Source organism: Argiope bruennichi, chromosome 10 (assembly GCF_947563725.1).
Source record: "Argiope bruennichi chromosome 10, qqArgBrue1.1, whole genome shotgun sequence".
NCBI lineage: Eukaryota > Metazoa > Arthropoda > Arachnida > Araneae > Araneidae > Argiope > Argiope bruennichi.
Window position 1 is genome coordinate 11931600 of NC_079160.1, and position 14823 is coordinate 11946422.

Here is a 14823-nt window from a genome sequence, read left to right on the forward strand (position 1 = left end):
CACATAGCTGTAGGCCAACAAATGGCAAAAGGATTCATGCCATTACAATCAAGTAGTGCATGAATCATTAAAGGGAAAGAAGATATATCTAAATAAGGACTAGCTTCAATAAGCATATATGACTCACTAAATCAGTTGCAGCTGTTCCCCGAAATCTTTCTCGCATAATCTCTGATAAAAGTGTTATTCCAGAAAACGCCTTGCATGTCATTGGCGTACACTGATTACGAAATATTAACCTTTGGCGCGAATTTAGTATTTTTACCGAATCTATCGTGTGATTTTGACGTGTTTTTTTTTTTTTTTTTTTTTTTTTTGGAAATTAATCCCTGGCATAAGGTTAATAGTATCCGAAAATCGAATTTGTGTTTTTGACCCGTTTTTCCCCAAACGATTGAATAAAAAATTTGACACAAAACTGTAAAACTGTAATCACAAAATCAAATACCAAATTTGATATATGTAAGTCACTGCCTTTTTGAGTTACCGAGTTTACATGCTTCTAGAAGTACAAACCGACAGATTGTTGGATAATTAATATAAATATTAAATGTGTACTGAATTTTATCTATCTAACTCTCTTCGTTTTGTAGTTATTATGTTAATTCTTTCGAACATTCGGGCAGACATACTTCCTGAGAATGGATTTTTCTCAAAATTTGATAGAAATCTACATGTTTGGCGTAAAAATCATTTTAACCGTCTAGCACAAAGTGTTTTTGTGTTATCTTTATCACAGACAGACAGACAGACATAATGCTAAAAATGTGGTTCTCGAACTAAGAGGGATCCGAAACGTGAAAATTCGTCACACTCTCGAGTTGGAATTTTTTAATGATGACAATACTTTCTCTACACTTCATATACGCGAAAGTAATAACACAGTCAGGTTTCGGAAAAAAAGCTAACCTTTCTTATAATTATCAATGACGTAACGATGGTGGGGGCAAGGAAGTTTAGATGCCTTGGACGCCAAGCAAATTAAAGGTCAGTGCCGTTATGTCACTTTTTACAATCAAATACGATTAAGAAGCGATAAATAATCTCAAGCCCAGAACTAATTTACAGTTGCCAAGCCATTCAAGGTGCATAAAAAATGACACTATGCTTTAGCACTACTGATACTATGCAACTAGGCTTTTTTACCAACGACCTGTAACGAAGCTAGTTAACAATTACTTCCTCGAGCAATTGCTTTTGTATCGTGGTCATGTTACTGGGTTGCGAACCACAAGGTCCCAGGTTCTATCCTCGCTTATTCCAATCCGCCACCTTGGTGACCTCGGACGATGATTTTTCAACCTTCGTACAGATGTTGTGGCGCCAACTACCCACAGCAAACCAAAGTCGTCAGGCTCACTTGACGCAGCAACCCAAAAAGGCCGCAGCAACCCAAAGTCATCAGATTCACTTGACGCAGCAAAAACATCAGCAACCACACACGCTCACCATAACGGTTGGCGCTACTCAAATGGGTACAGGCGTATTAGAATCAACAGCTAATATATCACCCCTCAACAACCATATCGTTCGTCTCACCTCCGACTCACTGGAGGGAGAGTCTGTAGAGAATAGCATATAAGTCAGTTAACAACAACGCTACTTGAGCAATTGCTTTTGTGTTGTGGTCATGTTACTGGGCTGTGAACCACAAGGTCCCAAATTCTATCCTCGCGCATACCAATCCGCCACAGACCCCGTTTTTCAGCGGAATCATTATTCAACAAAGCACTTCCGTAAGAAGAAGAATTTCTAATTTCTCCCCTCTCATTTCCATCCCTATTTTATAAAACTGATATCTTCGCAGGTTCAAATGACTCTTTATTAATAATGAGTGTAACTCTTTTTAAAGTCATGCGAAATATACTTTGAAATGAATCATTGTTTAGATACGTATAGTAAGAGATTTTTTCACCTCTAAATAGAACCATCCTTACTCAATATTTTCAGAAAACGTCAATAATAATAACTCCCTTCACAACTTAATACAATTTGCAATCAAGTTAATAACCAACATCATTTATATCTCTTTTAATAATACAGGGAGAATGCATGCATTGTCGCTTACAAACTAGATCGCTTGATTTAGAGCAACCGAATTCAGTTCATGCATAATTTGAAGGGTAGGAACATTCATCTTAGAGTGTTTTTTAAAAATTTATATAGGATTTTATTTAATAAAAAAATTAAGTGAGATTGTGACGTTCTCCCGCAATAGTGTCCGAAAATATTATTTCAAGAAAATAAATTTTGCTCCGTCCTAAAAATTTAAAAGAATTTTCTTTTTGATGACAAAAATTTATCCGTCATTCAATTTTTTTCCTAAATTTTGAAAAAAAAATGTATTTATTTATTTTGCACAGTGTTCTACATTGTTTCATTGTAATTCAAACTGTTTCCATAGTGTATATATTAATTAATAAAATATACAATAGCATGATTTTCTTGCATTGTTGAAATCTACAGAAGACAGCTTCTGCTAATTAGCCGTTTGCATGAGGAATATGTAAGTGAAATTGGATTACAAAGAAAAACAAAGTGCAATAATGCTGTCAATGACCTTACGATGTCGTGAGACTGGACTCTATTATAAAAAAATGTGCACAATAAACAGAGCAGGCAATGCATAAAAAATTCAATTGATTTTAAACATTACCATTTATAATAAATATTTCAGTCGAACAGGCTGGTCGTCCAAGACGGCTAAAAATTATTGTTTTGAAATAATAATGTGATCATACCGAACGTTGAAAAAAAATTTGGCGTTAGTTCACACTAAATTAACAAATTTTGATTAAACAAATACCTTGATGTTTTAGTTTCTTAACTTAAACAACAAATAACTGTTTTTTTAAATTAATTAATGAAGAATTAATCAAATTAATTAAGAAATTAAATAACTTTTTTTTAATAATAAACTAAATGAATTTCTTTTCTTAAATAAATCTGAATCATAAAAAGTATTTTAATATGCTTTAATAGTAATTATTTAGTGGGTTAATATAGCTTCTATCAATTGCGCAAAGTTTTTAACCTTCTCATGACTTTGTTTTCTCCGGAATTAATTCATCCAAGTATCTTGGTAAGGCTTCATTTTAGAATCTTAACAAGTTGTGTCTCAAACAAGAATTGAAAGAAAAAAAAAATCTAACCTTTAAATCTCATGCACTTTTTCGCTTAGTGAAAGTAAATTATTTTACAGTCCGATAAGTGTTCATGAAAATTTTCATCCTGTCTTACGAAAGATATATATGCCCTAATATGAAATTGAAAGAATAATGAGTATGCAATTCAAAAATTCGAAAATACCAGATTCGGGAAAAAAAATCTCGAAGTTCGCCTATTACCCTTTTCTTTTCCCTAGTTAAAATTCATAATATATAATCAATTTTAGCGCCAAAATTCAAATTCCTCTAGAATTTTAACAGCACATATTTGGTCCGATTTCTAAAAAATGTTAATATTTCCAACTGAAGCTTATGGAGTTAAGAATTTTCAATCAATGGCTTGGCAACACCTTGCCTATATTATTTTCTCTTCTATCAAATTAGATGAAATTCTTTGTTCTGGAAATGGGTAGCCATTTTGATTCAACTAAATGTTCACAAAATACTTTATATTTTTATAGATAGCCAGACGGCTTGCATAGCCTGGTTGGTAGGGCGTTGGATTCTTATCCCTTGGATTTTAGTTCGAACCCCACTGGCCGAAGACATCGATATATGGTGGCTGGTGCACGTATAAATCTGTTGTAGCTACAAAGTCCTCGAAGTTGAGACAATACCACTGGATCAGAGGTGCTAGTTCTTTGACTCAGGTCTAAATTATGATCTGTAGATGTATGAATGAAGTCTGACCTATGAAAAGGGCTGTGACGAGGAGTAGCTAAGATGCACATAAGTAACATAGATGGTGCTACTGAAACAAGAGACGCTAAAACGAGGCTTAAAATCACTGATTTCGTCTGCGGTCTTGTCGGTAATAAATACCATAAGCAACCAAGTATTTTCATCATAAGAAAAAAAATAAAAATAGTAAATTTATTCAGAATAGTTCTCCAATTTTCATCCCCATTTAATACAAAATTTGAATGCTAGATTTTCGAAATTTAAACATGTTGACAGTTGCGCTGAATTTCTCACAAAGTAAATTCTTATGGCCCCACTGGTCACAGGTGAACCCCACGGCAGTCAACGTGTTAATAATATAATGCAAAAAAAAAAAAAAAGCAGAGAAGTTAAATGTGACATATTACAACGCTTCAAAATGTCCTATAAAGTCCAAGAAACATGAAACTTTTTGAAGAAATTGTTTTACTTACTGTAGTACTAATCGCCTGTGACGATCAACCTTTAATTTCAGTGAAATCGTTAAGAATATCTTCATATCCATGAAATCCCATCAACCCATCTTAACACCTTTACAGAAGCGCGGAGGGTTTCAGAATCCATTGCCGAACAATATATTTATTAAATTTGGTCGTCGTCTAGCAAACGGTCTAGCTTCTATAAAAACAACATACGAAAACACGCATATACGCATTCATTTTTTTTAATAGTAAATATTATACAAAAATGTGCACTACAAACTGGACATTATTTTTTGAAGGAAATTTTCTTTTTTTTTTTTTTTTTTTTTAATCTTTGCTCTGATTCAGGATGAGTGAATAGGCAGAATTTTGCGTACATATGCGCAACATTGATTTAGCGTGAGGTGTTTGTTTTAGACTTTGTGAGCAATGGAACAATTTGGAACGAAACTATGCTATAAAATTCGAAGTCGAGATTTTGTTGAATCTCCATGCTTCAAACTCCACTGAGTTCGAAAAACACATTTTTGGCATAATGTCTGTCTGTGACAAAAATAACACAAAAACGCTTTGAGTTGAACGGATGAAATCTGGTATGTGGTCTTTGCAACAAGGATTGCACTTTCTAAATTTCTATCAATTCTGGAGTGAAATGCATTCAGAGGAAGTCTGTCTGTCAGCCTTTTCGAATATAAATTATCACAGTAACTACAAAACGAAGAGAGCTAGATGATAAATTCAGTACACATATTTAATATTTATAGTGTAAAACACCTATCAAAGTTTGAGTTAAATCCAATAAGGAATTACTTATGACCATGCATTCGGATCAAGGCACATATTTCAATTCTATGCTGTTTTCTGAGCTCTGTACTCTTGTAAAAATTATGAAATCCTGTACAACAGTGTTGCATCATGTGCCTGGCAAGAGACAAGAAATTTTGTTGAACGATTTTAAATTATTTTTCGTTATTAGTTTCAAAGAAGACGGCAGATTTGGATCAGGAATGAACAAAGCATTGTAGAGATCTTTAGGCAATACAAGTTTCGGGGGCCCTATTAGCCCTATCTAATTTTCTGCATCAGATGTTTTTTCGTTAATTTTTGCTTCCAGTATAAGCAGTTTTACGTCCCAAATTCTTATAAACTGACAAAAAATATTTAATTGTAGGTGTCTACATAAAACGGTTAGTTTCAGTATTTTTTATATGAGAAGAAGTAATAAATTTTAATTTAAAACAATTTTAAACGAAATAATAATAAGAAAAACTTTTGAACACAATTTAAACATTATTTAACTGTGGAATCAGACCTTTTTTTAAAAAAATTGTAAATGAATGTATTATTTAGTTTTAATACTACAAAATATGAAATTTATAAAACATAATTAATTAAAAATATTAGAATAATATTAAGCATATAAACTATATTTTAATATGAACCTATTCGAGCGCACAGTCCTTGCAAATTAAATGAAATCATAATATTAATATATTCAGATAATATCTCAAAAATGATCTATCAAAATTGTGGGGGACCCCCATACGTTGTGGAATCAGAATGTGTCTAATTTAATAATTCAGCCCTGGCTGGGATACATCTTGACCATTTTTTCTGCTGACCTATAAGAGCGCGATCCATGAAGTGTTTGGATGGACTTCATTAGATATGATTTTTTATAAAACGTTGCAACTGCCGGGTGATATCCTCTTTGGACAATCGACGAATAAGCCTTCCAAGGCGAATAAATGCATAAAGAATTTTGAGGCACGTTTGAAAAGCGTACATTCGTCTCCCGGAAAGCGATTTAATTTGTCCTGTGAACGAATGCGGTATATGTAAATGCTATCAGTATTTTCAGAAATCCAAGATTCACGCACGCGAAATTCGAACCCATTGATTAAAGCAGGAGCGTAATATCAGGGACGGCAGGAACGGGTTAATTAATGACGAGTCCTTAGTCAAATCTCGTTGGCTCTTTTATAATTCGATCTCCGATTTTCTAATGTTTATGTTCCAAGATATTCTATGTTTCACATATTTTAATTTAATCTTTATATAAATAATTTTTGAGAAACAAATATGATGAGAAATTAAGATAAAGAATATATGTGTGTGTGTGTGTAATTTTCAGCAATAACTTAAAAAATGTACATAACTTTGTTAACGCAATTTAAATAATGCAACTCTACTAAGTAACTTAATTAAGTTTAAATAATGCAAAGTTAACTTTAATACAAAATTAGCCAAGATTGCAGAGTTATGAATCAGTCAGTCGGTTGCCCAGGAGTGGGGGGGGGGAGGACTACACTGATTTGTAAGGGAAGCTAAGAACATGAAAAAAAAAATCTAAGATAGATAATTGGAAAATAAATGATATTTAATCGTAATTTGTATAAATTCAAGCAAATGATTATGCAAATAAAGTGAAAGCACAAAATCAAACTACTCCTAAAATAATGAGAAAAAAAGAAGCTTCCCCCTCCACCCCCACTATGTTGCGAGGATCTAAAATAGTTTCTTACTTAACTTATTTTCATAATGTTTGTCCACTTTATATATTTCATGCATAAAAAAAAGGCAGAAATCTTTATTTTTTTGTTGGAAATAGAGAAATTTTCGCACCGTCACCATTTCAACCATGCATTTCGCAAGATTGAAAGGTGTATGTTCTTTATTTCTTCGAGGGCGATCGTTTGGCCCGCGTGACCTTTCGGCGCTGCCTTCGCGGGGTGGGGGTGCAGGGAGGTGGTGCGTGACGTCAGGGGGTCACTCTCCCCGGATCCCATCGATCGACGACGCATCGGGATGCGTTCTAAATGCGGAAACAGCGGACGGCTAAATTTAGCATCCTCATTCTGCCCCTCCGCGACCCCCCCCCCCCCTCCGCTTTCGCTCCTCTTGGCGAAGTTCAGTTGGCGGCCGAGCCCCGGGAGAGATTTGTGTTTCGATGATCAAAAATATATATTAGATTTTTACATAACCGTTGCAGCACCAGAACTGAGTTTTTAAAATTTTTTATTTCATTTTTCTTTGCTATACAACGAGATGGCAGTAACTATAGACAAATGTTTGAATGATCTGCAACTTTTACCGATGCTGTCAAACAGATGATGACACATTATATAACTTTTTTTATCAAGCGCAAATTTCATGGGGGAGGATGAAGTTCACAGCATTCATTTGAAAAAAAAAATAGTTTATATATTTTAGATTTTATTATTTTGAAATATCAATTTAGATTTTAGATTTTTAATTAACCACTGCAGCGCCAGATCATAATTTTTTTATTAGTATTATTTAATTTTTCTCGACTATGAAACGAGATGGCAGTAACTACAGACAAATGTTTGAGTGGGTTGCAACTTTTACCGATGCTGTCAAACAGATGATGGCACATTATATAACTTTTTTTTTCAAGCGCAAATTTCATGGGGAAGGATGAAGTTCACAGCATTCATTTGGAAAAAATAATTTATATATTTTAGATTTTATTATTTTGAAATATCAGTTTAGATTTTAGATTTTTAATTAACCATTGCAGCACCGAATCAGAATTTTTAAATTTTTTATTTATTATTATTTATTTTTTTTACTATGTAGGTAAATAACTATAAATGATTAAATCGTCTCCAACTTTTACATGTTCTCAAACTGGTTATATATATATATATATTTTACAAGCGCAAACTTCACGGAGATGAATGTAGTTCGCAGCATTTCCTTAAAAAATGTTTCGTAACTGGAAAAGGGTGAAGGGACATGATTGTAAGGCTTTGTAGCTCCAGATCGAAAAGTTTCAGACTCTATTCCTGACTTCACTGAAGAATTTCAATGTATGCGGGCTTAATGCACATTACAGTTGATTTCGAAAGTCAAATGCCCTCTGTTGTGGCACGGATATGGAGAATGAATAGCCGATTCGGGTATTCTCCTTTTCTTCTGACCATAGCTCAAAATTTGTGATGTATGTTCCGAATTTCCCTTTAAACCGGGAAGTTAATGTGATTAGATTAAGCTGTAATTGTTTCTATAAATATTTAATCTCGTGTTTTCTTTCATTGCTGGAAGATAAAGGGGAAAGATTTCATTTGTTACCTTGTGATGATAGACAGTTACGCTTTTAATTGCACTGTCCATAAAAAAGTTAAATAAAATGAATAAATATAAAGCTTTAAAATAATACGATTTAAATGTTTGTTAAAGTTTGATGCTTGACTATATATTATTATTAATATTTTGTACATGAGTTTCGATCGACATTTATCAAACGAAGTGATATAGAACCTATTAAAAAACAACTTCTTAATGAAACAGTTAAGCACCCTCGACAGCTGATGTTTTGAAGTTATCTTATATCTGTGGGACATAACAGCTGATTATTAATTGACAGAACGGCAAATTCCAAAAAATACAGTTCAGTACTAGAACACACCCAGGGAATTCTAGAGATTCCAAGTTCGGGGATATTCTGTGGCGAAAGAAAGAAAGTACTAGAACACAAAATTGTGTCTCTTATGCAAATTTTCGCTGGCGGTGTTGATGTGTTTTAAAAGATTTGTTCCATATCATAATTCTAAGCTGGTAAAAAAAAAAAAATCAAGAAAAAGTACTCACAGGTTTGTATTGTTCTGCAATTCCGTGGATCTAAATCGCATTGAAAATTTGTGCAATATTGCGAAGAAAACTGACCTCTCAACAAAGAAAAAAAGATAATCGAGAATGTAATAAAAAAATTTTTGTTACGACGACGTCAAAAATTTAGACTAAATTAAGGGAAAACATACCAAAAAGCGTACAGAATATCATTAATGCTAAAGGAGGGCATATAATCTTCTAAATTGCTATGAAATGCAGGTTAGGGGATTTATATAAATGAAACTCTATATGAGATAATCGTGTTTATCGCGATTCATTTGCAGAATATTATTTGTAGTTGCATAGATTTCATAAAAATAGTTAATGTATTAATGCTAGAAATCATATTTAAATCATTCGTAAATTGGTATTTGCACAAACTATGCAACAATACTATTCAACAATATTGTATAAAAATAAATTAGTGTTTTAATTATTGACCACAAATTACAATTCCTTGTTAAATATTATATCGTATTTGCATTGTCGTTAACTGTGCAACAATACTGTCAAACAATATTGCAGAACTATACTTTCGCTTATTTGGTAACAAATTTTTATTGTTTAAGCATCGAAATTTTTTCACTAGGCTACTTTGAATTGTTCTTTTGCGGGGTTTTTTCTAGCCTGGCAACTTTTAAAACACCAACTACGATTTTGTGATGGTTCCATCGGGGATTGTAAGTGCAAGCTTATATCACATATTTTTTTATATAATTGATATCCTTTGATATTTAATATGTACTAGCCGACTCTGATGACCCATTTGTTCGCCTAGGTTACTGATTTTTTAGGCTGTTAAATGATAAATATGACTTTTTTTTTTTTTTTTGTAATTTCACTTTGTTATGGGATATGAAAGAGAAACACGAATTCACTTGGATCAGTTTATTGCAAATTAAAAAATGTATATATGAGAAAAAAAATCAGAAATAAAAATCTTACTACGGAATTAATGATTGGCAAAAGTACGCAATAGAATATTTTGATGGATGAGCTTGAATTTCATCATAACATTTCAGAACAAACAGTTTATCAAATTGAATAAAAAAATATTAAAAATAAGGGGGAATTATATGGAAATGAAATTGATAAAAAAGTAATTTTTTAAGTCTTCAGATAATACTAAGATAATTTTTGTAAGGTAGCTTTTTTTACAGATATGAACATTTATTTCCATAAGTCGTAACAATTAACTATTTGCCGACGGTTAAGCCAATTTTTGTGCTCTATTAAATGTTCTATTTGAAATCTTTTTTTTTTTTTAATTACTTGTATATCTTCTTTCCTCTGACTGAAATGACTTTTCTTGATACAGCGAATACTCTCCAAAATATTTCTAGCAATATTTTGCAGTCTCATTCATTATCTAAATACAACGATAAATTCAATGCAGCTGTAAAATCATTCAATGATGCAGTCTGAAATGATTGCAATGGTCTCCTTGCATTTGATTGTTGCCATCCGACAATAAGTAATAAGGGCTATTTCCGTGCCACATACACTAACATTATATAAATATATCGAAAGAGAAATGATGTCATGCATTAGAGATCTTTTGGGCATAAAACACTGTGAAAACGAGGATTCATTCAATTTATAAAATTCCCAAATCTTGTACATAATTTAAGATACAAGCATTGTACAGTAAAAATTTTTGGTAATCAGCAAGACAAGAGAAAATTTCCTTATAAATTTTTTATGCTTAAAAGTAATGATATATAAATCAGAAAATTCGTCTTTTATTAAATTTTTCATGAACAGATTAATATATAAAATTGATAACATGTCAATGAAGCGCGTTTAAGTTTTCTTGCAGTTTACATCGTGAAATCTGTACATCTTCTGTAAAAATACCTTCTCAGCAAGAGATGCTAATTTTTAATTTCTCTTATACGAAGTACAGAAAAATCCTGTCATCATCGAAAAATCCGAACTCGAGGTTTTGATGCAACTCCACGTTTTATACCTCTCTGAGTTCGAAAAATAGATTTTTGAAAAATGTCTGCATATCTGTGACAAAGATAATTAAAAAATGCCTTGAGCTAGATAGATGAAATGTGGTATGCGGTCTTTACATCAAATTTATAGATTTGTTTTTAATCAAATTTTGAACAAAATCTGTTCAGAGGAAGTCTGTCTCTCCGACTGTTCGAATATAAGTTAACATGATAACTTCAAAACAAAGAGAGCTAGATGGATAAATTCGGTATAGAGATTTGACATTTATAATGTAGACATCTGTCAAATTTTGAGCTAAATTCAACAAGGATTCGACCGTCTGTCTGCCTGTATTTTCAGGAACATGTAAACGCGATCACTCAAAAACGAAATGATTAAAATATATCAAACTTGGTGTATGATTTCGTGACTCCAATGGTAGTTCTTTTGTCAAATTTTTGTTTCAATCGATAGGTATAAACATGTTTAAAACATAAATTCGATTTCTGTATACCGTTAATCACCAAAACACTCGCCAAGGTTCACATAATAAGTTCAGTAATATTAAATTCATGCCAAAGATTAATATTTCATAACTGTCGTACGTCTTACATATAAGGCATTCTCTGGGATAGCACTTTTATTAGAGAGTGTGCGAGAAAGTTTTTGGGAAACAGTCCTGCTGGTTTTCCCTCATTATTGCTACTAAATTCAATATTGAGAATTATAGTTTACCCTTAGCTTTGGCTATATTCAAAAGAAATGCTTAGTACGTGTTACACGTTGTGCTTATGCTAGGAAAATTCGAAAAAAGTGAATGGGGATTTATTATCAACTAGTTACCTTTAGCGACTCACTGGTTCATCAGGAAGGTTAGTTTGCGTTTAATTTCAATTAAGTCTTATATAATTTTGATGCTCATGATTCCATTAAAAGGCAATCTTTAAGAATTGTCTTTTAAGCAATGTTATTTTTATAGTTTTAGAGGAGATTGCAGCTAGTTGTCTCACTTTTTTTTTTCAAGAATTTGTTTTAAAAAAAGCATTTAAAGTATTTTTACAAAAATCTCTGTAAATCTTACTCAAATTATTGAAGATTCATAACATATTTTTTCAAAAATAAAAGTTTTGGGCTAGACACTGAATTCAAATTATCAACAGTTTTATACACATTTGTTAATCGTAACAAGTTGTCCCACAATAAGGCAGGCTGTTAAACTATCAGAAAGTTATTTGTCAGTTATAGTATATTAGCAATAAAAACATAAATTAGGTTTTATTATTTTGCAATATTTTGCAGTATATTAATAAGTCTATGATCTTTATACCTTTAGTGCACTTGATTTCATAAGCTATTTCGATGTATAACCATTATACTTGAATTGCAGTTTTTCCAAATATGGAATTTGTGAAACTTTGTGTGAAAGTTGCGAGCTCGTTCCAAATTTCGACCTTGAAACCAATTTATATTTGAGAAGGATTCTGAAAACTGATTTTTGCAATATGAACTGTCATTCTCTCCAAAGACACCTGTAAAAGGAACCTTTCCCTTTATTTATTTTCTGAGTTGATTCTGTTTTTCTCAAAGTAGGTGGTAGTTTTCTTTTCTTTATTTTTTTAGGCCTAGTTTATCCTTCTCCGGCTTGAGTTTGCTAAATGTTTTTTATTACTAAATCTGTTAAAATAAAATGGTTTAAACCATTAACAGTTTTTGCTTGACATTTTTCCTGCCGTCAGTTTCTGGAAATAGCATTATTTGTTATGGCTTGGCATGAATCTATCTTTTCTCCTTTTATCGAAGTACAGAAACCTATTTCTCATGAAAGTCTTGCTCTTAATGTAGAAAGGTTTCTTTTTTATATGAAAGGAGCTCCTCCTGTTCCTGAATAAACGCCAATCTTTGAAACGTTAAAAAAGACCGCTCAGCGCATCTTTTACAACGTTTCGTTTCTCAGGTAAATTTGTTGATTGTAGCCGATGGCAAGAAATCTTCATCATCAAAAAAAAGTCCTAATTAAATGGACAGATTCCATTTGTGGAGGAACCTACTATAATCTTCTTCGGTACTGCAGGATCTATTTCATTTTAAAAGAAATGTCATATGTGATCGTATGCTTTCAAAAGTTGATCCTCATTCATCAATCAATGATACTGCTGGTGAATTGTTTTAAAAGGCTCAAACATAAACGAGTTGCAACTTATGTCATATGTGGAGGGGAGAAGAAAAAAAATAACTACTAATTTTTCAATGAACATCAATGCTAGTAAGACCAGATGACGCTGATGTTTGGCTAGAAAAAGTGGGACATATCTCTCTTTGATGTCTCATGAAGTTTTAAATGTTTTCTCCAAATACCTATAAACATTTATTCGTTAATCCTGCACTTCTTTCAAATGCATTTGAAAGAAAGCAATGATTAAAATTTTGCTGGGGGTGGGAGTGGGGAGAAAAGAGCAACTGAGTTGCCATAACAGTAACAGCAAGAATTATTCTTAATAAAATGACACCTTTTGCTTATGTTGGGCTCCAATCTGTTTGATACATTTTCTGACAATTATTTTTCTTGTTTTTTGAAATTTTGTTAGCTCAATCTCTTCAACGTTTTTTACAATCGCATTTTAATCTATCGAAGAATCTGGAAAGATTTGTCTATATTGGGCCCATTCAAGCTATCAGCTCTACTCAAATATTGCTGCTAGAAGGCCATTGAAAATATATATAGTTGCACAAATCGATGAGTGTTTTTCAATATAAGATTTTTATTATTTCAAGTTACTTCTTTTTTTGTTTTTTTTGTTGATAAGAACTTTTCTTGCAAGGTAGGTTTCAATTTTGGTAACATCACTTTCTCTTCCTATAATATTTTTAAACGAAAGCTTTATTAATTATTTTAATCTGGCCTTTGAGAATATTTTTCTAAGGTATCTGGCTTTCACACCTATTGATTCAATAAGCTTTTGAACGAATGCATTCCCTGTTAATTTAAATTAATCAATTTATTAAACGTGTTGGTAATTGCATCTATTTCTAAACTAGTGAAAACACAACATTCACTTCTTTGAATCTTCAGCGATTGAAAAAAAAAAAAAAAAAAATCAAGACAAGAAACACAACACTCACTTTTGCAGTTTTGCTAAATAAATTTCAGCCAAAAAATTATATTGTAATTTACTTTCAATTTTTGTCAGTCTTTCTTTCTTCTTTATTTTTTATTTTTCTAATTTGTGAATTTTTTTTCTTGGCACTTTTGAAGTTCTGATAAGATATCTTTAATGAATTTTCCATCCTTTCTTTCATACTGAGGTTCTTCGCTTCTCTAAGTTTCATATTCTTAAACTTAATATTATGAAAGTTTTTATGAAAAAACACTAATATAAAATAATATTAATATAGCCAGTGGCAAATCTTTACAATAATCTAATAAAGGTGTTTGCAAGCCAAACCGGGTGACACAGCACTCTATGCTTTGGCTGTCAGGAATGTGTATCTCGAAACGATTCTCTTTTCTTGATTTTAATTGGAATTAATTCATTAATTTTGCCAGTTTTCAGCGCTAGCTTCCGAAAAAAAGTACCGTAAAAAACTGTTTTCAAGACCAATAAAAAATTTTTAAAAAATGTATTTTTAACTTTTTGCACTCCTGTGTTCATTATGACTACCACTGTGCAGGGTGCATCGTTTTCATATTCTTGTAAGATAGTAATTATTATAAAAGCCATATAATAGCAAAAGCTATAGTATTAATTCTTAGGAATTATAACAAACCTACAACTATTTCTGCGATTTTTAAGCACTTAAAGGAAAATCTTACATTCGCATATCTATATACTATTATAAATGTGAAAGTTTGTATGGATGGATGTTTGTTAGTCAATCACGCCAGGACGGCTGAACAGAAGTGGATGAAATTTAGCTGAGAGATAGATTATAGTCTG